Source organism: Ranitomeya imitator, chromosome 9 (assembly GCF_032444005.1).
Source record: "Ranitomeya imitator isolate aRanImi1 chromosome 9, aRanImi1.pri, whole genome shotgun sequence".
NCBI classification, from domain to species: domain Eukaryota; kingdom Metazoa; phylum Chordata; class Amphibia; order Anura; family Dendrobatidae; genus Ranitomeya; species Ranitomeya imitator.
Genome location: NC_091290.1, coordinates 98,930,158 through 98,957,639, shown reverse-complemented (window position 1 = coordinate 98,957,639; position 27,482 = coordinate 98,930,158). Strand labels below are relative to the sequence as shown.

Sequence of the window (27,482 nt, the reverse complement as noted above, 5' to 3'; positions counted from 1 at the left end):
CAGCCCCTCGCAGCCTGGCACAGACCCCTGCAGCCCGGCACAGACCCCCCACAGATGCCCGACAGCTCGCTATCCCCGCAAACCCCCGCAGACCACCACAAACACCCGCACACAGACACACGCATCTTCCCCGCATACACACAGTCTCTGCCCACGCACCGCCCACACTCTGCCCACGCGCTCTTCCCCCCCTTCCGATCTGCAGCGTTTCTCACAGGAAAACCGCAGATCTGCAGTTTTGCTGCGGATGTGCCCGACTCAATGCAAGTCACTGGGTGCAGAAACGCTGCAGATCCGCACAAATAACAATGACATGCTCCTTCTTTTAACCCGCAGCGTTTTCAGTGCGGAGTTTTCCGCACCATTAGCACAGCATTTTTTTTTCCATTGATTTACATTGTACTCTAAATCACTTGTCTGCAGCGTTTCTGAACGGTAAAAAACGCTGCGGATCCACAGGAAATCCGCAACGTGTGCACATAGCCTTACTATTTATAGCGGGCTTTTATATCAGAGATTTATGTTTGGCAGCTGTCACACGTTAAAAGACGTTTTTTATTGCAAAATATAGTTTTTGCATCACCACATTTTGAGAGCTATAATTTTTCCATATTTTGACCCACAGAGTCATGTGAGGTCTTGTTTTTTGTGGGACGACTTGACATTTTTATTGGTACCATTTTCAGGCACATGACATTTTTGTGATCACTTTTTATTACGATTTTTGGGAGGCAGAATGAACAAAAAACAGCAATTCATGAATTTCTTGTAGGTGGGGCGTTTATACCATTCCGCGTGTGGCAAAATTGATAAGGGAGTTTTATTCTTTGGGTCAGTACGATTACAGCGATACATCATTTATATCTTTTTTTATGTTTTGGCGCTTTAATACAACAAAATATATTTTATATAAAAAATAATTATTTTTGCATCGCTTTATTTTGAGAGCTATAATTTTTTTCTTTTTTTGGCTGATGAGGCTGTATGGCGGCTCGTTTTTTGAGGGACAAGATGACGTTTTCAGCGGTACCATGTTTATTTATATCCATCTTTTTGATCACGTAATATTCCACTTTTTGTAAAGCCTCTTTGCCTTGCCAAGCCACAGTTGGTATGTCACTCTCCACAAGGAAATACATAGTGGATGCTTTCCTGAAACGGAAAGTACTTGCAAGCAGCATAATACAAAGAATAGCAGGTACACCTGCTATTATTTGTATTATGCTGCTTACAAGTACTTTCCGTTTCAGGAAAGCATCCACTATGTATTTCCTTTAAGTAGAGGGCTTTTCGGTCTCTTTTGTCCCGCTACATTTAGCCCAACTTGGGTCTCTCCCTAAGGTGGCTAGCATATATGTATCGCTTGCTCACCGAGCCCCACTCCATACAGCCAACCAATTCCAGCCCTGTGCTGATGAGGGCCTAAAGCCCGAAACATGTGTCCACAGGTAGGAATTGGTTGGCTGTGTAAATTTAGAAACTAATCCGCAGCATTGCACGCTTGGCGGTTCCAAGCGCTGTGGATTAGACTGGGGTGGAAAGAGATGATTTGCATAGCTCCACCTACTGCAAAGGATTCTGGGTAAACCTGCTATTCTTTGTATTATGCTGCTTGCAAGTACTTTCCGTTTCAGGAAAGCATCCACTATGTATTTCCTTTAAGTAGAGGGCTTTTCGGTCTCTTTCGTCCCGCTACATTTAGCCCAACTTGGGTCTCTCCCTAAGGTGGCTAGCATATATGTATGTCCACAAGGAGAAACCTTACCTCTTCTTCCAATAGACGTTTAGCCAATAACAAGTATTGGCCAAATGATTAAGGCTTGCAGTCACAACAGTGATCCATGAGAATCAAACACTGTTAATCCAACACAAAAGAGCCGGACAGCCCATTCTCAGTGCTGCCAGAGCTTTTGATAGCATTGAATGGAATTTCCTATGGGGTTTTGGTTAAAATGGGCTTTTTTTCAGGGTCATCACCCTGGTTAAGCTGTTATACATGTCAGCGATGGCAACAATTTGGGTGAATGATTGTATAATGAACCTTTTGACTTGGGAAGAAGCACCAACCAGAAATGACATCTCTGTCCACTACCATTTTCGGCATCTTTATTGCATTCATCCAGTGAAATTACAGGCTTTAAATGTGGTTCCATAGATCAACGAGTATCTTTCTTTGCAGATAACTTCTATATATGGGGGATGTTGAATCTTCAACTACTATTCCAGCAACAAATATAGTTGTGGAGTTCCGTAAGAGCTTTGAACTTCTTATTAATTAGACTAAATCAGTTTGGATGCCAGTAGACCCTCTACCATTGGGGTTCCCTGTTTCACAAATACAAATTCCCATTGTTGATAGATTTAAGTATTTGAGATAGTTGTGAGCAGTAGACCACTAGATTATTATGCTCTTAATGTAGATGACCATCTTGTCCAATTTAGGATGAAGATTAATACCTGGGGTCGCCTTCCACAGTCAGTGGTTGGTAGAGCCAATGTAATCAAAATGTTTCAGATGCCGCAACTCCTTTACTTTCTACATAATGCCCCTGTTTGGATCCCTATGTCTTTCTTCAGCAAAATTCATACTCTATTTAGGGAACTTATTGGGAGAAAACATACAACAGTCCAGTTGGATGTAGTTCAGAGAAGCAAGCATGCAGGGGTCCCGGACATATATAATCCCTGGATATATTGTGTCAAAGATGCAGCATTTTCGGGGATGGGGAAGAGGTGGGTTAAAGGATGAAGAGGGCAGTTTGGTAATAGAGGGCAAATGATGGCAATTTCCAATAGGTACAGTGCAGTGCAAATTATTTGGGACAAAGCATTTTTTCAGTAAAATCTTAAGTTGGTTACCAGTCAGTGATTCAAACCAGTTTTAATATATAATAAATAAATATTGGTCAACTAGCCAGAAGAAAAAGGTTTTCAGAATTAGTATGTAACAGTGCATTATAACATTTTATTATTAAATAAATATAATTAAAACAAAAATGTGTTTTTTTGCATTGTCCCAATTAATTTGCACAGCACTGTACTTTGGAGGTAGGGCATTCTCCAACAAGCTCACGGTGTCAGCTCTAATTTCAGGTGTTTTAACAAGTGCAACTCATGAGATGAAAAGGTGATAGAACGGCACAGACCTGCTGTCAATTATAAATTTGTTTACGGTCAACTTTCCAAGTTACCCTCATTAATGATGTCAACAATATGTGTGTATTATGACACCATTCAGTAGTACTGGGGCATTGTTCCACCTACTTGTTGTATTTTCATGTTGAATACATTACTGCTAACACTATAGCCATAGATCGTGACTGTAGTCTTGACATAATTCTGAGAATACAGGTTTTTGTGGAGAGTGAGAGTAAGAGAGAAACTAAAAACTAGAATGTTATCTTTGCAAGCTTTAGGATAAGATCACACACAAGATTTCTGTAGTGGCGAATTAACACCAAACTACATATTTTTCACTCATGTTATTTGGGTACTGCTACACACATCTTCACAACAGACTAGAATACTGGACACTGAAATCAGGATAGTGCAAAGTATTTCACCTGTTAAACTATGTTTAGCATTTGGGAATTGTGGCTCTAGTAACAAAAAAGTAAATGCCCAAAACAATACAAAAAGGTACACAATGGAAAATAAAGTCACAATATTGGAGTTGGATAGTTAAAAGAGTCAAGATCCAACATAGGTGTTGCTCAGGATATGCTGAAAAACAAACAAAGTCAAAAGTAAGTAGAAGATGACAAGTAAAAGATGGCGACTGTCATACCATACTCACCACCTCCAGGTCTCTGCACCTACCTACTTCTCAGACGCTCTCCGGCGCTGGCAGCTCTTCCTTTGTTCAGCGGTCACGTGGTACCGCTCATTAAAGTAATGAATATGGACGAAATTCCACTCCCATAGGCGTGGAGCTCATGAGCGGCACCATGTTGCCGTTCAGAACTGGAAGGAGTTGCAGGCCCCGGGACAAAGCAGGGAAGTGCAGAGACCGCGCCAGGAGGTTTAGTATGACGGGGGAGGATGAGCCATGTGATATTCACCTGTCCCTGTTCTACCACCCGGCTATGTCTTCCGCATCCTCTGGCTGTGACGCTCAGGTCAGAGGGCGCGATGACGTGTTTAATGCGCGACTTCTGCCCGAACAGTCAGTGCAGAGAGGCCGATGACACAGCGGCGCACGGCGGTGGAACGGAGACAGGTGAATATCGCAAGTGCCGGGGGCCTGAGCCAGAAGCGACTCCGGCACCTGGCCCCCCCATAGCGCACCAGTGTCCCCACCTGCTCAGGACACCTGAGTCAACAGCGACGAGAGGCGAGTATGTCATATAAAAAAAAAAAATGTTTAATCGCAGCAGCATATGGGGCATATTATTCTATGGAGCATCTTATGGGGCCATTAACCTTTATGGAGCAGCATATGGGGCACATTCTATGGAGCATCTTATGGGGCCATCAAAATGCTTACTTGTGCTCCATCAACATCTAGTTGTGAAAAACATTAATCAAGAAGGATGTAGATGTAAGGCCAAAAGGGATCATTCACTAGACAACATATTATCACCAAGATTATGTAAAGGGGTGTCCACTACTTAGTCAATCCCTTCTCAATCTGAAGGTTTGCCCCATTAAAATAAATACACATACTCACTCCCCATTCCGCCACTGTTACAGCGGTGTCAGTACTCGCGTTCCCGAGGTTGTCACGCTGAAATCAGTACTAGTGTCAGATCCCCGACTTCAGTGGTACAATTAATCAAGAAGACGTCAATTCTGTGGCTGGCAGATCATTTCCTCTTGATTACCTATACGGCTGAAGGCGGGGACCGCAATGCCAGCGCTGATTGGGGGTAGGGCTCACGTGTCATAACAATCTCACGTCATCCCCGGGAACGGTGCTCACGCGTGAGTATAAAAGTTGTTATTTTAACGAGGGGCAAACATTCAGATTGAGAAGGGGTTGTCCTAGTAGTGGATAACACCTTTACTGAAAATGTACACCGTAAAAGTAAGCTCTTTTAAAAAGGGTTTCTTTAAAACAGAGAAAAAAGATGTGCTGTGCGAATTTTTGCTGAAAATAAGAACGTTTCTGAACTGCATGGTGGGAGCTGTATGATCGATAGTTCCATGAATTGCAGCATTCTCCATGTGTACTTATAGGTATGGCAATATAATACTCTGACACATTAGCACATGATTGGTGTTAACTCATTTTAACCCCTTAGTGACAGAGCCAATTTGCTGCTTAATGACCAGGCAAATTTTTACAATTCAGATCACTGTCACTTTATGTGGTTAAAACTCTGGAATGCGTCAACAGATCCTGGTGATTCTGAGACTGTTTCTTCGTGACATATTGTACTTCATGTTAGTGGTAAATACTCTTAGACATGACTTGCGTTTATTTATGAAAAAAAACAGAAATATGTCAAACATGTAGTAATTTTCAAACTTTGAATTTGTATGCCCTTAAATCAGAGAGTTAAGTCACATAAAATCGTTAATAAATAATATTTCCCACATGTCTACTTTACATCAGCACAATTTTGGAAACAACATTTTTGTTTGTTAGGACGTTATGTGTGATAAAAGTTGACCCGCGATTTCTCATTTTTCAAAACATTTTTTTACAAAACCAATTTGTTTAGGGACCACCTCACATTTGAAGCGACATTGGGGGGTCAATATGACAGAAAATACCCAAAAGTGACACCATTCTAAATACTTCACCCATCAAGGTGCATAAAACCACATTCAAAAAGTTTATTAACCCTTCAGGTACTTCACGAGAACAAAAGCAATCTGGAAGGAAAAAATAGAATTAGACTTACCGGTAATTCAGTTTCTAGGAACCTTCCACAACGGCATATGGAGGTTGCCTCTTTGTCCTGATAGGGAACAGGAAACACAGAGAGGTTAAAAGGCTCTCCCACCTCCCACTTGCCAGTGACTTAAAACTGAGACCATAGCACTGGTTTACCTTCTGAATCCCAGATTTTATCCAGGAATAAAGGGGGGGAATTAGCGCCTTCGTGGAAGGTTCCTAGAAACCGAATTACCAGTAAGTCTAATTCTATTTTCTCTAGTCACCTTCCACGATGGCATATGGAGGAATACCAACTAATTTGGCGCTAGGGAGGGACAACGGGCTGGAGTACTTTTCAGCCAAAAATTAAGTCCCTATTGGACAATACGTCCAGTCTATAATGCTTGGAAAAAGTATGTAGTGAGGACCATGTTGCTACCCTGCAGATCTGATCTGCAGATGCACCTGCTTTTTCTGCCGAGGAAACTGAAGTGGATCTGGTTGAGTGGGCTTTAAACCCCCACTGAGGTTGACTTATTTTGGGCAAGATATGCTTCTGTTATAGCTCTTTTAATCAAATTAGAGATGGTGCTTTTAGGCACCCTCTTCCCTTTATTTTGCCCTGGGAGGTGGACAAACAGGTTCTGATCAATTCTACAAGAACGGGTTTGTTCTAAGTAATGTAGGACCATGCGCCACACATCAACAGTGTGGAATTTTCTCTCTTTCTAGTTTTCAGATTCTTGGCAAAATGATGGTAGAATGATCTCTTGGGAATGGTGGAATTCAGAGACTACCTTTGGAAGGAAAGATGGATCAAGACGTAGGTCTATTGAGTCATTTCTATTTAATAGATAGGGCTCTCTTATTGATAAGGCTTGCAATTCTCCTACTCTCCTAGCCATAGTTATGGCCACCAAGAAAGCCGTCTTGTATGCAAGGTTTTGAGGAGAACAGGAAAACAAGGGTTTAAAGGCTGGACCTGTGAGACCTTGGAGTACTAAGTTAAGGTCCCATGAGGGAACCACAATCTGTCTCTTGGGATTCATCCTGACTGCTGATGTCATGAATCTCTTGATCCAGCGATGACCTGCTAGATCCTGGTCAAAAACAGAGCTGAGAGCAGAGACCTGGACTTTCAGGGTGCTAGGTTTAAGGCCGATCTCTAACCCTTTTGTAAAAAAACCAGAATTCTTGATATATTTGGGAAAAGTGGAACCAGTAGATCAGGTAGACAGAACAGAAGGATGAAAATAATTTCCAGATCTTATAGTAGATGGCATTGGTTACTGGATTCCTGGATCTCTGCAGGGTAGGGTAGCTATCACTGGGTCTGACAACCCTTTAGCTTTCAATACCTGGGCTTCAGTAGCCATGCCGCTAAATTCCACCTCTGAGGATCTGAGTGGAGAATGGGCCCCTGGGAGAGGAGGTCGATTTTTATTGGTAAAGGGATCGGACCATCCGCTTGTAGTTGGATGTTCAATTTGAACCAACTCCTTTTGGGCCATAACGGGCTACCAAGATAGTTGGGGTTCGGTCTTCTCGAATTTTTCATAAAACTTTTGCCAGAATCGGAATCAGTTGGAAAGCATAGGCCAGGTGAAAATTCCAACTCTGGACTAGGGCATCTACTCTCCTGGAATTGTCTCTGGAGTTTAAGGTGAACAAGGTTTTGACCTTCGCGTTTTGGTGAGAAGCGAAAAGATCGATTTCCGGTAGTCCCCACCTGTCTATTAGTATTTTGAAGCTCTGATCGTTTAGACTCCATTCCCCAGGGTGGATGTCTTGGCGACTTAGATAATCCGCCTGGATGTTGGAAGAGCCTTTTAGGAGGACTGCTGTCAGCAACAGTAGGTTTTTCTCGGCACAACAGAATATTCGGGCAGAAACCCTCTTTAGGCTTTTGAACCTTGTGCTGCCTTGGTGCTTGATATGAGCAACTGTGGTCATGTTGTCCGAATATATTTAGATGTGCTGACCATATATCTGGCGACTTGCTACCAGAAGGGCTTCTTCCACAGCTTTCAGTTCTCTGAAATTTGACGACTTTCTGCTTATTGTCTGGTCCCAGAGTCCTTGGAACGGAACATGATTTACCATGGCTCCCCTGCCTCTCCTGCTGGCATCCAATGTAATCGTAATCAGCGGAATCTGAGTCCAGCTTACGCCTTTGTGGAGATTTTTGAAATTTATCCACCATGCCAAGGAGGCTTTCACCTGACCTGGCGTGTGTATCCTTCTGTTCAGGGTGCCAGGATGATGGTTTCAGTTGTCTAAAATGTGATCTTGGAGGACTCTGGAGTGGGCTTGTGTCCAAGCTACCGATTGTATACAGGCCAAGCTACCGACTGTATACAGGCTGTCATTGAGCCTAAGGCCATGTTCACACGATCCTTTTTTTCATGCGGAATTGCCGCGATTTTCCCGCTGCGGGTCCGCAGCCATTTTCCATGCAGGGTACATTACATTGTAACCTATGGAAAACAGGAACTGCTGTGCCCACAATGCGAAAAAAAAAAAAAAAAAAAGCCGCGCTGAATAGCTGCGGGAAAAAAGAAGTACCATGTCACTTCTTTTTTCGGAGCCGCAGCGGTTCTGCACCCATTGACCTCCATTGTGAGGTCAAACCCGCAGTAAAACCCGCAGATGAAAAAAATATCTGCGGGTTTTACTGCGGTTTGTGGTGCAGAACCGCTGCAGCAGGAAGTGCGGGGAAGCGGGCGGAAGTGCGTGGGCGGAGTGTGGCTGCCCCCCCGTGCTCCGATCCCGCCCCCCGTGCTCCATTCTCACCGCCCCGTGCTCCGATGCCCCCCCGTGCCCTAATCTCCCCCCCTTATACTTACCCGGCGTCCGTCCGGCCGTCTTCTCCCTGGGCGCCGCCATCTTGCAAAATGGCGGGCGCATGCGCAGTGCGCCCGCCGAATCTGCCGGCCGGCAGATTCGTTCCAAAGTGCATTTTGATCACTGAGATATAATCTATCTCAGTGATCAAAATAAAAAAAAATAGTAAATGACACCCCCCCCCCCCCCCCCTTTGTCACCCCCATAGGTAGGGACAATAAAAAAAAATTAAGAATTTTTTTTTTTTTCCACTAAGGTTAGAATAGGGTTAGGGGTAGGGTTAGGGGTAGGGTTAGGGGTAGGGTTAGGGGTAGGGTTAGGGTATTTTCAGCCATTTTAACCCTAAAAAACTTCCTAGAAAACACACAGACTCTGCATAGAAAACTGCATAAAAAAAGGATCAAAAAAAGGATCAAAAAACGCATCAAAAAACGCATAAAAAAAGGACAAAAAAAGGACCAAAAAAAGGTTTTTAAGGTTTTTTAAAAAACAGTCCTGAAAAAAAAAAGGATGGAAATCAGGAACGTGTGAACATACCCTAAGAACGACATGCCTTCCCAGAGTGTAGGAGACCTCATCTCCCTGAACCTTTTGACCTTTGCTATTAAGCTATGTGCACATGTTGCAGATTTCCTGCAGAACTGCAGCTTTTTTTTCCGCGCAGAAATGCTGCAGATCTGCAAGTGATTTATAGTACAATGTAAATCAATGGCAAAAAAAAATGCTGTGCTAATGGTGCAGAAAAATCTGCACTGAAAACGCAGGAGATTCAAAAAAGGAGCATGTCACTTCCTTTGTGCAGTTCTGCTGTGTTTCTGCACCCACTCCATAATAGAAATCTGCAGGTGTAAAAAAAAGGAAGAAATCCGCACAAAAATCTGCAACGTGTGCACAGACCAAAAAAAGGCGCAGATTCTGACCTGCGTTTTCTGCCAAGAAATTCAGAATCTGCACAGAAAATTCCACAGGCAAATCTGCAACGTGTGCACATAGCCTTAATGTTAGACGGTGGTCATCCGGAAGAAAGGAAATCTGCCTTGCAGAATTTAGTAGTACTCCCAGAAATGTTCTGGTCTTGGAGGGTTGTAGCTGAGATTTTTTCAGGTTTGAGATCCATCCCAGAGACCTTAGTATCTCTAGGGTGACCGACACATGGGATTTCAGGACTGTCTCGGCAGAAGCTACTATCAGTAGATCGTCCAGATAGGGCATTATACAGACACCTTGTCTCCAGATAAATGGCACTACCTCTGCAATGATTTTGGAGAAGACTCACGGCGCTGAGGAGATTCCAAATGGGAGAATGCTGAACTGATAGTGCTCCATCCGACGACTCCCCTGTACCGCAAACCTGAGATATTTCCTGGGTCACGGATGGATTGGGATATGGAAATAGGCATCCTTCAAGTCAATGGTCGACATGAAGAAATGAGGCCCGACTAGAGCAATAGCTGATCCTACGGACTCCATCTTGAACTTGCGGTATTTTACGTGTTGATTCAGTCCCTTCAGGTTTATAATAACACGGGCCTCGCCTGATGGTTTGGATACCAGAAACAACTGAGAGTAATAGCCAAGACTCCATTCCGATTCTGGAACCGGGGAGATCACCTTTGTTTTTTTAAGGTCTCTGAGACCCACTCAGGATACCTTCCTCCTGTCATTGTATTCTTGGAGCCCCTAGAGAGCAGTCGCATCAGCTGATGCTGCTGTTCTCCACGGGAGATCGTCGTGGGACACTCGTGGATTTCTGCGGATCAGGGAGTACATTGTTTGTTTGTTATTTTAATATTTTTTACAGGTGACACTGGCTTCGGGGAACAAAGTGACAAGTGATGGTGAATATGTACTCTGTTATATGTACTGTATGTCTATATGTATGTAATGTATAAATGTATTGTATGCAGTATGTATGTTGTATGTATGTAGTATGCTTGTAGTATGTATGTATGTTGTATGTATGCAGTATGTTGTATGCATGTAATATGTTGTATGTATGTATGTATGTATGTATGTAGTATGTATGCTGTATGTATGTAGTATGTTCGTGTTTTTTTTTTCTTTACATTCAACACATTAGCTGGATAATGGGACTACTACTGTCCCATCATTGGCTAATGTGTCAATCACTGTCATTTTTAGCAGGCATCGCTCGATGAGATTGTAGTCCCATCAGACGATGCCTGCACGCGCACACACCCCCAAGGACCCCCGACAGCCCACCGCAGACCCCCCACAGCCCGGCGCAGACCGCCCACAGCCCGGCAAAGGCCCCCGCAGCCCGGCGCAGACCCCCCACAGCCCGACAAAGACTCCCCGCAGCCCGGCGCAGATCCCCCACAGCCCGACAAAGACTCCCCGCAGCCCGGCGCAGATCCCCCGCAGCCTGGCGCAGACCCCCGCAGCCCGGCACAGACCCTCGCAGCCTGGCACAGACCCCCGCAGCCCGGCGCAGATCCCTGCAGCCTGGCGCAGACCCCCGCAGCCCGGCACAGACCCTCGCAGCTTGGCACAGACCCCCGCAGCCCAGCAGACCCCCCCACAGCCCAGCGCAGACCGCATACAGCCCGGCAAAGACCCCCGCAGCCCGGCACAGACCCCCCGCAGTCCGGCAGAAACCCCCCACAGCCCGATAAAGACTCCCCGCAGCCCGGCGCAGATCCCCGCAGCCTGGCGCAGATCCCCGCAGCCTGGCGCAGATCCCCCGCAGCCTGGTGCAGACCCCTGCAGCCCGGCGCAGATCCCTGCAGCCCGGCACAGCCCCTCGCAGCCTGGCACAGACCCCTGCAGCCCGGCACAGACCCCCCACAGATGCCCGACAGCTCGCTATCCCCGCAAACCCCCGCAGACCACCACAAACACCCGCACACAGACACACGCATCTTCCCCGCATACACACAGTCTCTGCCCACGCACCGCCCACACTCTGCCCACGCGCTCTTCCCCCCCTTCCGATCTGCAGCGTTTCTCACAGGAAAACCGCAGATCTGCAGTTTTGCTGCGGATGTGCCCGACTCAATGCAAGTCACTGGGTGCAGAAACGCTGCAGATCCGCACAAATAACAATGACATGCTCCTTCTTTTAACCCGCAGCGTTTTCAGTGCGGAGTTTTCCGCACCATTAGCACAGCATTTTTTTTTCCATTGATTTACATTGTACTCTAAATCACTTGTCTGCAGCGTTTCTGAACGGTAAAAAACGCTGCGGATCCACAGGAAATCCGCAACGTGTGCACATAGCCTTACTATTTATAGCGGGCTTTTATATCAGAGATTTATGTTTGGCAGCTGTCACACGTTAAAAGACGTTTTTTATTGCAAAATATAGTTTTTGCATCACCACATTTTGAGAGCTATAATTTTTCCATATTTTGACCCACAGAGTCATGTGAGGTCTTGTTTTTTGTGGGACGACTTGACATTTTTATTGGTACCATTTTCAGGCACATGACATTTTTGTGATCACTTTTTATTACGATTTTTGGGAGGCAGAATGAACAAAAAACAGCAATTCATGAATTTCTTGTAGGTGGGGCGTTTATACCATTCCGCGTGTGGCAAAATTGATAAGGGAGTTTTATTCTTTGGGTCAGTACGATTACAGCGATACATCATTTATATCTTTTTTTATGTTTTGGCGCTTTAATACAACAAAATATATTTTATATAAAAAATAATTATTTTTGCATCGCTTTATTTTGAGAGCTATAATTTTTTTCTTTTTTTGGCTGATGAGGCTGTATGGCGGCTCGTTTTTTGAGGGACAAGATGACGTTTTCAGCGGTACCATGTTTATTTATATCCATCTTTTTGATCACGTAATATTCCACTTTTTGTAAAGCCTCTTTGCCTTGCCAAGCCACAGTTGGTATGTCACTCTCCACAAGGAAATACATAGTGGATGCTTTCCTGAAACGGAAAGTACTTGCAAGCAGCATAATACAAAGAATAGCAGGTACACCTGCTATTATTTGTATTATGCTGCTTACAAGTACTTTCCGTTTCAGGAAAGCATCCACTATGTATTTCCTTTAAGTAGAGGGCTTTTCGGTCTCTTTTGTCCCGCTACATTTAGCCCAACTTGGGTCTCTCCCTAAGGTGGCTAGCATATATGTATCGCTTGCTCACCGAGCCCCACTCCATACAGCCAACCAATTCCAGCCCTGTGCTGATGAGGGCCTAAAGCCCGAAACATGTGTCCACAGGTAGGAATTGGTTGGCTGTGTAAATTTAGAAACTAATCCGCAGCATTGCACGCTTGGCGGTTCCAAGCGCTGTGGATTAGACTGGGGTGGAAAGAGATGATTTGCATAGCTCCACCTACTGCAAAGGATTCTGGGTAAACCTGCTATTCTTTGTATTATGCTGCTTGCAAGTACTTTCCGTTTCAGGAAAGCATCCACTATGTATTTCCTTTAAGTAGAGGGCTTTTCGGTCTCTTTCGTCCCGCTACATTTAGCCCAACTTGGGTCTCTCCCTAAGGTGGCTAGCATATATGTATGTCCACAAGGAGAAACCTTACCTCTTCTTCCAATAGACGTTTAGCCAATAACAAGTATTGGCCAAATGATTAAGGCTTGCAGTCACAACAGTGATCCATGAGAATCAAACACTGTTAATCCAACACAAAAGAGCCGGACAGCCCATTCTCAGTGCTGCCAGAGCTTTTGATAGCATTGAATGGAATTTCCTATGGGGTTTTGGTTAAAATGGGCTTTTTTTCAGGGTCATCACCCTGGTTAAGCTGTTATACATGTCAGCGATGGCAACAATTTGGGTGAATGATTGTATAATGAACCTTTTGACTTGGGAAGAAGCACCAACCAGAAATGACATCTCTGTCCACTACCATTTTCGGCATCTTTATTGCATTCATCCAGTGAAATTACAGGCTTTAAATGTGGTTCCATAGATCAACGAGTATCTTTCTTTGCAGATAACTTCTATATATGGGGGATGTTGAATCTTCAACTACTATTCCAGCAACAAATATAGTTGTGGAGTTCCGTAAGAGCTTTGAACTTCTTATTAATTAGACTAAATCAGTTTGGATGCCAGTAGACCCTCTACCATTGGGGTTCCCTGTTTCACAAATACAAATTCCCATTGTTGATAGATTTAAGTATTTGAGATAGTTGTGAGCAGTAGACCACTAGATTATTATGCTCTTAATGTAGATGACCATCTTGTCCAATTTAGGATGAAGATTAATACCTGGGGTCGCCTTCCACAGTCAGTGGTTGGTAGAGCCAATGTAATCAAAATGTTTCAGATGCCGCAACTCCTTTACTTTCTACATAATGCCCCTGTTTGGATCCCTATGTCTTTCTTCAGCAAAATTCATACTCTATTTAGGGAACTTATTGGGAGAAAACATACAACAGTCCAGTTGGATGTAGTTCAGAGAAGCAAGCATGCAGGGGTCCCGGACATATATAATCCCTGGATATATTGTGTCAAAGATGCAGCATTTTCGGGGATGGGGAAGAGGTGGGTTAAAGGATGAAGAGGGCAGTTTGGTAATAGAGGGCAAATGATGGCAATTTCCAATAGGTACAGTGCAGTGCAAATTATTTGGGACAAAGCATTTTTTCAGTAAAATCTTAAGTTGGTTACCAGTCAGTGATTCAAACCAGTTTTAATATATAATAAATAAATATTGGTCAACTAGCCAGAAGAAAAAGGTTTTCAGAATTAGTATGTAACAGTGCATTATAACATTTTATTATTAAATAAATATAATTAAAACAAAAATGTGTTTTTTTGCATTGTCCCAATTAATTTGCACAGCACTGTACTTTGGAGGTAGGGCATTCTCCAACAAGCTCACGGTGTCAGCTCTAATTTCAGGTGTTTTAACAAGTGCAACTCATGAGATGAAAAGGTGATAGAACGGCACAGACCTGCTGTCAATTATAAATTTGTTTACGGTCAACTTTCCAAGTTACCCTCATTAATGATGTCAACAATATGTGTGTATTATGACACCATTCAGTAGTACTGGGGCATTGTTCCACCTACTTGTTGTATTTTCATGTTGAATACATTACTGCTAACACTATAGCCATAGATCGTGACTGTAGTCTTGACATAATTCTGAGAATACAGGTTTTTGTGGAGAGTGAGAGTAAGAGAGAAACTAAAAACTAGAATGTTATCTTTGCAAGCTTTAGGATAAGATCACACACAAGATTTCTGTAGTGGCGAATTAACACCAAACTACATATTTTTCACTCATGTTATTTGGGTACTGCTACACACATCTTCACAACAGACTAGAATACTGGACACTGAAATCAGGATAGTGCAAAGTATTTCACCTGTTAAACTATGTTTAGCATTTGGGAATTGTGGCTCTAGTAACAAAAAAGTAAATGCCCAAAACAATACAAAAAGGTACACAATGGAAAATAAAGTCACAATATTGGAGTTGGATAGTTAAAAGAGTCAAGATCCAACATAGGTGTTGCTCAGGATATGCTGAAAAACAAACAAAGTCAAAAGTAAGTAGAAGATGACAAGTAAAAGATGGCGACTGTCATACCATACTCACCACCTCCAGGTCTCTGCACCTACCTACTTCTCAGACGCTCTCCGGCGCTGGCAGCTCTTCCTTTGTTCAGCGGTCACGTGGTACCGCTCATTAAAGTAATGAATATGGACGAAATTCCACTCCCATAGGCGTGGAGCTCATGAGCGGCACCATGTTGCCGTTCAGAACTGGAAGGAGTTGCAGGCCCCGGGACAAAGCAGGGAAGTGCAGAGACCGCGCCAGGAGGTTTAGTATGACGGGGGAGGATGAGCCATGTGATATTCACCTGTCCCTGTTCTACCACCCGGCTATGTCTTCCGCATCCTCTGGCTGTGACGCTCAGGTCAGAGGGCGCGATGACGTGTTTAATGCGCGCCTTCTGCCCGAACAGTCAGTGCAGAGAGGCCGATGACACAGCGGCGCACGGCGGTGGAACGGAGACAGGTGAATATCGCAAGTGCCGGGGGCCTGAGCCAGAAGCGACTCCGGCACCTGGCCCCCCCATAGCGCACCAGTGTCCCCACCTGCTCAGGACACCTGAGTCAACAGCGACGAGAGGCGAGTATGTCATATAAAAAAAAAAAATGTTTAATCGCAGCAGCATATGGGGCATATTATTCTATGGAGCATCTTATGGGGCCATTAACCTTTATGGAGCAGCATATGGGGCACATTCTATGGAGCATCTTATGGGGCCATCAAAATGCTTACTTGTGCTCCATCAACATCTAGTTGTGAAAAACATTAATCAAGAAGGATGTAGATGTAAGGCCAAAAGGGATCATTCACTAGACAACATATTATCACCAAGATTATGTAAAGGGGTGTCCACTACTTAGTCAATCCCTTCTCAATCTGAAGGTTTGCCCCATTAAAATAAATACACATACTCACTCCCCATTCCGCCACTGTTACAGCGGTGTCAGTACTCGCGTTCCCGAGGTTGTCACGCTGAAATCAGTACTAGTGTCAGATCCCCGACTTCAGTGGTACAATTAATCAAGAAGACGTCAATTCTGTGGCTGGCAGATCATTTCCTCTTGATTACCTATACGGCTGAAGGCGGGGACCGCAATGCCAGCGCTGATTGGGGGTAGGGCTCACGTGTCATAACAATCTCACGTCATCCCCGGGAACGGTGCTCACGCGTGAGTATAAAAGTTGTTATTTTAACGAGGGGCAAACATTCAGATTGAGAAGGGGTTGTCCTAGTAGTGGATAACACCTTTACTGAAAATGTACACCGTAAAAGTAAGCTCTTTTAAAAAGGGTTTCTTTAAAACAGAGAAAAAAGATGTGCTGTGCGAATTTTTGCTGAAAATAAGAACGTTTCTGAACTGCATGGTGGGAGCTGTATGATCGATAGTTCCATGAATTGCAGCATTCTCCATGTGTACTTATAGGTATGGCAATATAATACTCTGACACATTAGCACATGATTGGTGTTAACTCATTTTAACCCCTTAGTGACAGAGCCAATTTGCTGCTTAATGACCAGGCAAATTTTTACAATTCAGATCACTGTCACTTTATGTGGTTAAAACTCTGGAATGCGTCAACAGATCCTGGTGATTCTGAGACTGTTTCTTCGTGACATATTGTACTTCATGTTAGTGGTAAATACTCTTAGACATGACTTGCGTTTATTTATGAAAAAAAACAGAAATATGTCAAACATGTAGTAATTTTCAAACTTTGAATTTGTATGCCCTTAAATCAGAGAGTTAAGTCACATAAAATCGTTAATAAATAATATTTCCCACATGTCTACTTTACATCAGCACAATTTTGGAAACAACATTTTTGTTTGTTAGGACGTTATGTGTGATAAAAGTTGACCCGCGATTTCTCATTTTTCAAAACATTTTTTTACAAAACCAATTTGTTTAGGGACCACCTCACATTTGAAGCGACATTGGGGGGTCAATATGACAGAAAATACCCAAAAGTGACACCATTCTAAATACTTCACCCATCAAGGTGCATAAAACCACATTCAAAAAGTTTATTAACCCTTCAGGTACTTCACGAGAACAAAAGCAATCTGGAAGGAAAAAATAGAATTAGACTTACCGGTAATTCAGTTTCTAGGAACCTTCCACAACGGCATATGGAGGTTGCCTCTTTGTCCTGATAGGGAACAGGAAACACAGAGAGGTTAAAAGGCTCTCCCACCTCCCACTTGCCAGTGAGTTAAAACTGAGACCATAGCACTGGTTTACCTTCTGAATCCCAGATTTTATCCAGGAATAAAGGGGGGGAATTAGCGCCTTCGTGGAAGGTTCCTAGAAACCGAATTACCAGTAAGTCTAATTCTATTTTCTCTAGTCACCTTCCACGATGGCATATGGAGGAATACCAACTAATTTGGCGCTAGGGAGGGACAACGGGCTGGAGTACTTTTCAGCCAAAAATTAAGTCCCTATTGGACAATACGTCCAGTCTATAATGCTTGGAAAAAGTATGTAGTGAGGACCATGTTGCTACCCTGCAGATCTGATCTGCAGATGCACCTGCTTTTTCTGCCGAGGAAACTGAAGTGGATCTGGTTGAGTGGGCTTTAAACCCCCACTGAGGTTGACTTATTTTGGGCAAGATATGCTTCTGTTATAGCTCTTTTAATCAAATTAGAGATGGTGCTTTTAGGCACCCTCTTCCCTTTATTTTGCCCTGGGAGGTGGACAAACAGGTTCTGATCAATTCTACAAGAACGGGTTTGTTCTAAGTAATGTAGGACCATGCGCCACACATCAACAGTGTGGAATTTTCTCTCTTTCTAGTTTTCAGATTCTTGGCAAAATGATGGTAGAATGATCTCTTGGGAATGGTGGAATTCAGAGACTACCTTTGGAAGGAAAGATGGATCAAGACGTAGGTCTATTGAGTCATTTCTATTTAATAGATAGGGCTCTCTTATTGATAAGGCTTGCAATTCTCCTACTCTCCTAGCCATAGTTATGGCCACCAAGAAAGCCGTCTTGTATGCAAGGTTTTGAGGAGAACAGGAAAACAAGGGTTTAAAGGCTGGACCTGTGAGACCTTGGAGTACTAAGTTAAGGTCCCATGAGGGAACCACAATCTGTCTCTTGGGATTCATCCTGACTGCTGATGTCATGAATCTCTTGATCCAGCGATGACCTGCTAGATCCTGGTCAAAAACAGAGCTGAGAGCAGAGACCTGGACTTTCAGGGTGCTAGGTTTAAGGCCGATCTCTAACCCTTTTGTAAAAAAACCAGAATTCTTGATATATTTGGGAAAAGTGGAACCAGTAGATCAGGTAGACAGAACAGAAGGATGAAAATAATTTCCAGATCTTATAGTAGATGGCATTGGTTACTGGATTCCTGGATCTCTGCAGGGTAGGGTAGCTATCACTGGGTCTGACAACCCTTTAGCTTTCAATACCTGGGCTTCAGTAGCCATGCCGCTAAATTCCACCTCTGAGGATCTGAGTGGAGAATGGGCCCCTGGGAGAGGAGGTCGATTTTTATTGGTAAAGGGATCGGACCATCCGCTTGTAGTTGGATGTTCAATTTGAACCAACTCCTTTTGGGCCATAACGGGCTACCAAGATAGTTGGGGTTCGGTCTTCTCGAATTTTTCATAAAACTTTTGCCAGAATCGGAATCAGTTGGAAAGCATAGGCCAGGTGAAAATTCCAACTCTGGACTAGGGCATCTACTCTCCTGGAATTGTCTCTGGAGTTTAAGGTGAACAAGGTTTTGACCTTCGCGTTTTGGTGAGAAGCGAAAAGATCGATTTCCGGTAGTCCCCACCTGTCTATTAGTATTTTGAAGCTCTGATCGTTTAGACTCCATTCCCCAGGGTGGATGTCTTGGCGACTTAGATAATCCGCCTGGATGTTGGAAGAGCCTTTTAGGAGGACTGCTGTCAGCAACAGTAGGTTTTTCTCGGCACAACAGAATATTCGGGCAGAAACCCTCTTTAGGCTTTTGAACCTTGTGCTGCCTTGGTGCTTGATATGAGCAACTGTGGTCATGTTGTCCGAATATATTTAGATGTGCTGACCATATATCTGGCGACTTGCTACCAGAAGGGCTTCTTCCACAGCTTTCAGTTCTCTGAAATTTGACGACTTTCTGCTTATTGTCTGGTCCCAGAGTCCTTGGAACGGAACATGATTTACCATGGCTCCCCTGCCTCTCCTGCTGGCATCCAATGTAATCGTAATCAGCGGAATCTGAGTCCAGCTTACGCCTTTGTGGAGATTTTTGAAATTTATCCACCATGCCAAGGAGGCTTTCACCTGACCTGGCGTGTGTATCCTTCTGTTCAGGGTGCCAGGATGATGGTTTCAGTTGTCTAAAATGTGATCTTGGAGGACTCTGGAGTGGGCTTGTGTCCAAGCTACCGATTGTATACAGGCCAAGCTACCGACTGTATACAGGCTGTCATTGAGCCTAAGGCCATGTTCACACGATCCTTTTTTTCATGCGGAATTGCCGCGATTTTCCCGCTGCGGGTCCGCAGCCATTTTCCATGCAGGGTACATTACATTGTAACCTATGGAAAACAGGAACTGCTGTGCCCACAATGCGAAAAAAAAAAAAAAAAAAAAGCCGCGCTGAATAGCTGCGGGAAAAAAGAAGTACCATGTCACTTCTTTTTTCGGAGCCGCAGCGGTTCTGCACCCATTGACCTCCATTGTGAGGTCAAACCCGCAGTAAAACCCGCAGATGAAAAAAATATCTGCGGGTTTTACTGCGGTTTGTGGTGCAGAACCGCTGCAGCAGGAAGTGCGGGGAAGCGGGCGGAAGTGCGTGGGCGGAGTGTGGCTGCCCCCCCGTGCTCCGATCCCGCCCCCCGTGCTCCATTCTCACCGCCCCGTGCTCCGATGCCCCCCCGTGCCCTAATCTCCCCCCCTTATACTTACCCGGCGTCCGTCCGGCCGTCTTCTCCCTGGGCGCCGCCATCTTGCAAAATGGCGGGCGCATGCGCAGTGCGCCCGCCGAATCTGCCGGCCGGCAGATTCGTTCCAAAGTGCATTTTGATCACTGAGATATAATCTATCTCAGTGATCAAAATAAAAAAAAATAGTAAATGACACCCCCCCCCCCCCCCCCTTTGTCACCCCCATAGGTAGGGACAATAAAAAAAAATTAAGAATTTTTTTTTTTTTCCACTAAGGTTAGAATAGGGTTAGGGGTAGGGTTAGGGGTAGGGTTAGGGGTAGGGTTAGGGGTAGGGTTAGGGTATTTTCAGCCATTTTAACCCTAAAAAACTTCCTAGAAAACACACAGACTCTGCATAGAAAACTGCATAAAAAAAGGATCAAAAAAAGGATCAAAAAACGCATCAAAAAACGCATAAAAAAAGGACAAAAAAAGGACCAAAAAAAGGTTTTTAAGGTTTTTTAAAAAACAGTCCTGAAAAAAAAAAGGATGGAAATCAGGAACGTGTGAACATACCCTAAGAACGACATGCCTTCCCAGAGTGTAGGAGACCTCATCTCCCTGAACCTTTTGACCTTTGCTATTAAGCTATGTGCACATGTTGCAGATTTCCTGCAGAACTGCAGCTTTTTTTTCCGCGCAGAAATGCTGCAGATCTGCAAGTGATTTATAGTACAATGTAAATCAATGGCAAAAAAAAATGCTGTGCTAATGGTGCAGAAAAATCTGCACTGAAAACGCAGGAGATTCAAAAAAGGAGCATGTCACTTCCTTTGTGCAGTTCTGCTGTGTTTCTGCACCCACTCCATAATAGAAATCTGCAGGTGTAAAAAAAAGGAAGAAATCCGCACAAAAATCTGCAACGTGTGCACAGACCAAAAAAAGGCGCAGATTCTGACCTGCGTTTTCTGCCAAGAAATTCAGAATCTGCACAGAAAATTCCACAGGCAAATCTGCAACGTGTGCACATAGCCTTAATGTTAGACGGTGGTCATCCGGAAGAAAGGAAATCTGCCTTGCAGAATTTAGTAGTACTCCCAGAAATGTTCTGGTCTTGGAGGGTTGTAGCTGAGATTTTTTCAGGTTTGAGATCCATCCCAGAGACCTTAGTATCTCTAGGGTGACCGACACATGGGATTTCAGGACTGTCTCGGCAGAAGCTACTATCAGTAGATCGTCCAGATAGGGCATTATACAGACACCTTGTCTCCAGATAAATGGCACTACCTCTGCAATGATTTTGGAGAAGACTCACGGCGCTGAGGAGATTCCAAATGGGAGAATGCTGAACTGATAGTGCTCCATCCGACGACTCCCCTGTACCGCAAACCTGAGATATTTCCTGGGTCACGGATGGATTGGGATATGGAAATAGGCATCCTTCAAGTCAATGGTCGACATGAAGAAATGAGGCCCGACTAGAGCAATAGCTGATCCTACGGACTCCATCTTGAACTTGCGGTATTTTACGTGTTGATTCAGTCCCTTCAGGTTTATAATAACACGGGCCTCGCCTGATGGTTTGGATACCAGAAACAACTGAGAGTAATAGCCAAGACTCCATTCCGATTCTGGAACCGGGGAGATCACCTTTGTTTTTTTAAGGTCTCTGAGACCCACTAGTAGAGTTGCATGATCTTTGGGAGTTGGAAGGGAAGTGATTTTAAGACCCTGTGGAGGAGAGGAGATAAACTCTATCAAAATGGCCTCCTTAATAACATTGAAGACCCAGTGGCAGCTGGTGACATTTTACCACTGGTGCACGAATCATGAGAGTCTCCTCCCAACCGGGTCGGAGACATTGTTTCTCCGCTTGAGATGGCTGCTGTGGGAGGAGGATATTTCTCCCTCTACCCTTTGCGTAGCTCCATCTCCTGGTATTCCCCTTTCCTCTTGCCCTTTCTTTAGGAGACTTTCTATTTTCCTATAGGGATGCTATACTGGAGTATCTGAAGAGGAATAACCTCATGACCCAGTATCAGCACCTGTTTACTAGGGACCGTTCATGTCAGACTAATTTGATCAGTTTCTATGAAGAGGTAAGTTCTGGAATGGACCAAGGGAACCCAGTGGATGTAGTGTATATGGACTTTTCAAAAGCTTTTGATACGGTGCCACACAAAAGGTTGATACATAAAATGAGAATAATGGGGATTGGGGAAAATATGTGTAAGTGGGTTGAGAGCTGGCTCAGGGATAGGAAACAAAGGGTGGTTATTAATGGAGCACACTTGGACTGGGTTGCGGTTAGCAGTGGGGTACCACAGGGGTCAGTATTGGGCCCTCTTCTTTTTAACATATTTATTAATGACCTTGTAGGGGGCATTCAGAGTAGAAATTCAATATTTGCAGATGACACTAAACTCTGCAGGGTAATCAATACAGAGGGGGACAATTTTATATTACAGGATGATTTATGTAAACTAAAAGCTTGGGCTGATAAATGGCAAATGAGCTTTAATGGGGATAAATGTAAGGTCATGCACTTGGGTAGAAGTAATAAGATGTATAATTGTGTGCTTAATTCTAAAACTCTGGGCAAAACCGTCAATGAAAAAGACCTGGGTGTATGGGTGGATGACAAACTCATATTCAGTGGCCAGTGTCAGGCAGCTGCTACAAAGGCAAATAAAATAATGGGATGCATTAAAAGAGGCATAGATGCTCATGAGTAGAACATAATTTTACCTCTATACAAGTCACTTGTTCGACCACACTTAGAATACTGTGCACAGTTCTGGTCTCCAGTGTATAAGAAAGACATAGCTGAACTAGAGCGGGTGCAGAGAAGAGCGACCAAGGTTGTTAGAGGACTGGGGGTCTGCAATACCAAGATAGATTATTACACTTGGGGCTGTTTAGTTTGGAAAAACGAAGACTAAGGGGTGATCTTATTTTAATGTATAAATATATGAGGGGACAGTACAAAGACCTTTCTGATGATCTTTTTAATCATAGACCTGAAACAGGGACAAGGGGGCATCCTCTACGTTTGGAGGAAAAAAGGTTTAAGCATAATAACAGACGCGGATTCTTTACTGTAAGAGCAGTGAGACTATGGAACTCTCTGCTGTATGATGTTGTAATGAGTGATTCCTTACTTAAATTTAAGAAGGGACTGGATACCTTTCTGGAAAAGTATAATGTTACAGGGTATATACACTAGATTCCTTGATAGGGCGTTGATCCAGGGAACTAGTCTGATTGCCGTATGTGGAGTCGGGAAGGAATTTTTTTCCCCAATGTGGAGCTTACTCTTTGCCACATCGTTTTTTTTTGCCTTCTTCTGGATCAACACGTTAGGGTATGTTAGGTTAGGCTATGGGTTGAACTAGATGGACTTATAGTCTTCCTTCAACCTTAATAACTATGTAACTATGTAACTGTCCTTAGGATCCTTCAACTGTGAAGAATCTTTGAATGGGAGCGCAGTTCGTTTTGCAGCTCTAGCCACCTGGACATCAACTTTGGGAATTTCCCCTTTGACCAAATCACCTTCCAGGGGAAACCTATGCTTCATTTCCGAGGGGATGCTGAGGCATTTTTCCGGTAGCTCCCATTCCTGAGCAATCATACTAAGAATGTTAGGATGCACCAGGAACACCGCAATGTTCTCCATTTTTAGCCCGCCAAGCATTTGATCCTGAATGGACTGAGGCTCAGGTTCCTCCTCTAGACCCATGGTGTTACGTACTGCAGAAACCAGATCCTCAATATAGTCAGAGGAAAAGAAGTACTTCATGGATTCAGCTCTGGGTGATACAAGATCCTCCCATCTACCCAAGGACGAACTATAGGATAGGTCTGACTCGGACTCAGAGTCCTCGACCTGAAATTTCCTCTTCTTCCCTGGAGAATGTGGAGGCGGAGGTGGGGGAGTAAAAGCTGCCAGAGAAGTTTGCACCTCTTGTTTAACTAGAGCGCAAATTTTCTCTAAAAGGGATGGTTGCTCCGCTCTGACTACTCTGTCAGTGCTTGACTGATAAGAGATTTTTATCCCATAAAGGTGGGAATTTTATATTACAGATAGGGCATTTCTTCTTATTGGCGGCAGACTTGTCTCCCTAAAATAAGAGGGAGAGAGTTGTCAGGAAAGGGGACCCCTTGAAAATAACCACCTTCCTGACTCCCTGCATACACTCACTGTAGCAGGGGCAGCGCATGAAGTGGCTTCCATACTGAGGGAATAGTCTTACCTCAGCTGAGACGTCTGCAGGATTTGATATCCGTCAAGCGGTAGCATCTGCATCCAGCGTAATTACACTCGCCCTCCTCTCCTGGGTCCATGCCTTTCATCAGCGTTCACACATGAGCAGGCACATGGAGGAGAAGGCCGGGGAGCTCTGGGAGGCACCCGGCCAGGGATCCCTGATCTGCTTCACCCTCTTGGGGGCCCGGGAAGACCAGGAGGAGTCCCGATGTCACCACAGAGGGGTCGAAGGGAGCAGCTTCGGAGCAGGCAAGAACCGACCATCCGCTGCCCGGCTAGACAGGCAAAGCCTGACACCAAAAGGTACTGCAGTTGCCGGCCACCACAGCATACTGAAACTCTCCCTGTCCCATGGGGAACAGGAAAGACACTGGCAAGTGGGAGGCCCTTTTAACCTCTCTGTGTTTCCTGTTCCCAATCAGGACAAAGAGGCAACCTCCATATGCCGTCGTGAAAGGTGACTAGAGAAAACGATCATTTTCCTTTTTTTCACACAAAAAATTACTTTGGAACCAAATTTTTTTAATTTCACAAGGGTATAAGGAGAAAATGGACCATAAAATTTGTTTTGTAATTTCTCCTGAGTATGCCAATACCCCGTATGTGGGGGAAAGCCACTGTTTGGGCGCATGGCAGAGCTCAGAAGGGAGGGAGCACCACTAGACTTTTTGAACACAAAATTGGCTGGAATCAATAGCGGTGCCATGTCGCGTTTGAAGACCCCCTGAATTACCTAAACAGTGTTACCCCCCCAATTCTAACTCTACCCCTAACCCCAACAAATCCCTGACCCTAATCCCAACTCTAACTATAACCCTAACGAAAACCCTAACCTCAACACACCCCTAACCCTTATCCCAACCCTAACCGCAACCCTAACCCACCCCTGACACAATCTGGTGTTGTAGAGTTTAATAATTGACACAAAACTTTACTCCAAACATGCACAGAAGATTTATGAGATTATCTAAAATTCTTTCTTCATAAAGCACAACTACAGCAGTTTTCATCATTTCACCCCTGGAGAGGTATCACCAATAACTGTTACCTGTCTGAAATAATATACTTATCAGTTATTCAGAATTATTTATAGAAAGGGGGGTTCAAAATCACAATTAAAGCTTACATGGGAAACCCCAAGAAAAAAATGATATATAAAATATAACTTTTAATACAATAATAGTAACATTCAACACAGACACCATACATAAATAGTGCACACTGAGTTCACCCTGTGTATAGGACCCACACCTTGCCTACTATCTACCAGCAGAGGTTGGCACCCCAGATTATAATGATAGAGGAGACTGGGACCCCCGCTCCTCAACGGCTGACCTTAACTGCCCTGTTTCACCCTGCAAATAAGTGAAGTCAATCACCCACTCATGCATTAGTGAGAGGGAAGGGAAAAAGTTAATCAGACCAGTGGTTAGCTAGGGTTCAAACATATGGGTAGGTCATAGTCAAAGAGAGAAATATGGGAGAGTGAACCCCAAAAGCATCATTTAGGATATAAATAAGATAAACTGATATGCAACATGAAATGATGTGTATATGTGAAAATACCCCTATATACTGTTACCTATCTGAACAAATCTGCTTAGCAGTGCAGGTTGGCACTCTACTTGACAGCGGATATGGCGCCCCTGCTCAACGATGGCTGACCCTGGGAGTCCCTATTCTAGGCAATATAACCCCCAAGGAAGAATACAGGCAGACAATATTAGTGTCATGATAGAAAGTAGAAACAATCACAGACAGGGTCAATACAACTGAAAACAGTATAACAGCTAATATGGAACACACAGCATCAAGAGGTACTTATATTAGCGGTTTTAGGGTAAGTTCACACAGGGCGTTTTTGCTGCGTTTTTTGCTGCTTTTTTATGCCACATTTCAGCTGCTTTTTACAATACCAGTAAAGCTTATGAGATTTCAGAAATCTCATGCACACACATTGGGTTTTTGTGTGATCAGTATTTTGTGCTTTGCTGCGTTTTTTGGACATAGAGCATGTCACTTCTTTCAGCGCTTTTCCAGTGTTTTTTTCACCCATTGACTTAAATGGGTGTTGAAAAAAACGCAGCAAAAACGCAGGTATCATTATTTGCTGCGTTTTTGCTTCTGAAAATCCAAGGACATTAGCATGGACAAAGTGAAAAAAAATGCAGCAAAAAAACGCACCTAAACCTGCATTTTTGACGCAGCTTCTTTCCTGCCAGGATGATCAGGTTTTGCTGCAGAAAAAAAAGCAGCAAAAAAGCCCTGTGTGTACTTACCCTAAACCTCTACGTGTTTCACCACACATGGCTCATCAGGAGCTAGGATGAACTGATGCTGTATAGTGCTGGTACAAGCTTAATGTTTTATACCTCCAATGTAAACCTTAGGACCTCCCTGTGGGTCGTGTATTTGTAGGGACCTAGAGTACAGAAGATGATATGTTCCAATGATCGATTGTCCCATATCAAGAACCGCCTATATGAAGTGAAGAGTGAGTCTGTTGTGCTCACTCTTCCCACAAAAAATGGCGGTTGCAGGCGGACCTTTCAACTAACCTACGTGTTAAAAAAACGAGTAAAGACCATACAATTATATAGAGGGAGACTTCCAAAATTTGTGATATACCCAAAAGAAGGGAAGTGCACAACCCAAGATAAAATAAGAATATTTTATTAGTGTACTCATTAAAACAGAAGTCTTAAAGGAAAGTAACAAGCACTGTAGGTACTTGAGAAAAGGGAATAGAAAAAGGCAGGGTGACCTCCAAGCAACCAAAATCACAGTAGTCCAAGTAAAACAGGTAAATACACAAAAGTAGAAATATAGTAAAAAGTAGCCACATACAGTAAACTAAATGGCAGTATAAACCAAATGGGTATGATACATTTGAATGGGTATGATGCATTTGAAGTAGAGCATGAATAAAAAAGTACACCAACAAGCAATGAAGTGGCAAATGAAAGTATTCAAGGATCAAACTAGTAATAAATAAAGTGTTGCATATAAAGAGTCAGAAGGGAGTAATCCACACAAGATGAAGACGCAGTGTGCTAAAGTGCAAGTGCATAGCAAATGGGGACACCAGAATACATAATTGCATAACCATTGCAAAGATAGGATCCGGGGGCATAAGGTAAACTGTGAAAATGCTGCC

General features: G+C 43.9%; 1 protein-coding gene across 3 annotated transcripts in view; it reads right to left on the bottom strand.

The window, feature by feature from the left end:
- Positions 1 to 27,482, bottom strand: part of DUS2 (dihydrouridine synthase 2) — a 263,484-nt gene that overhangs the window by 48,969 nt on the left and 187,033 nt on the right. The gene's annotated exons all lie outside the window — the stretch shown is intronic.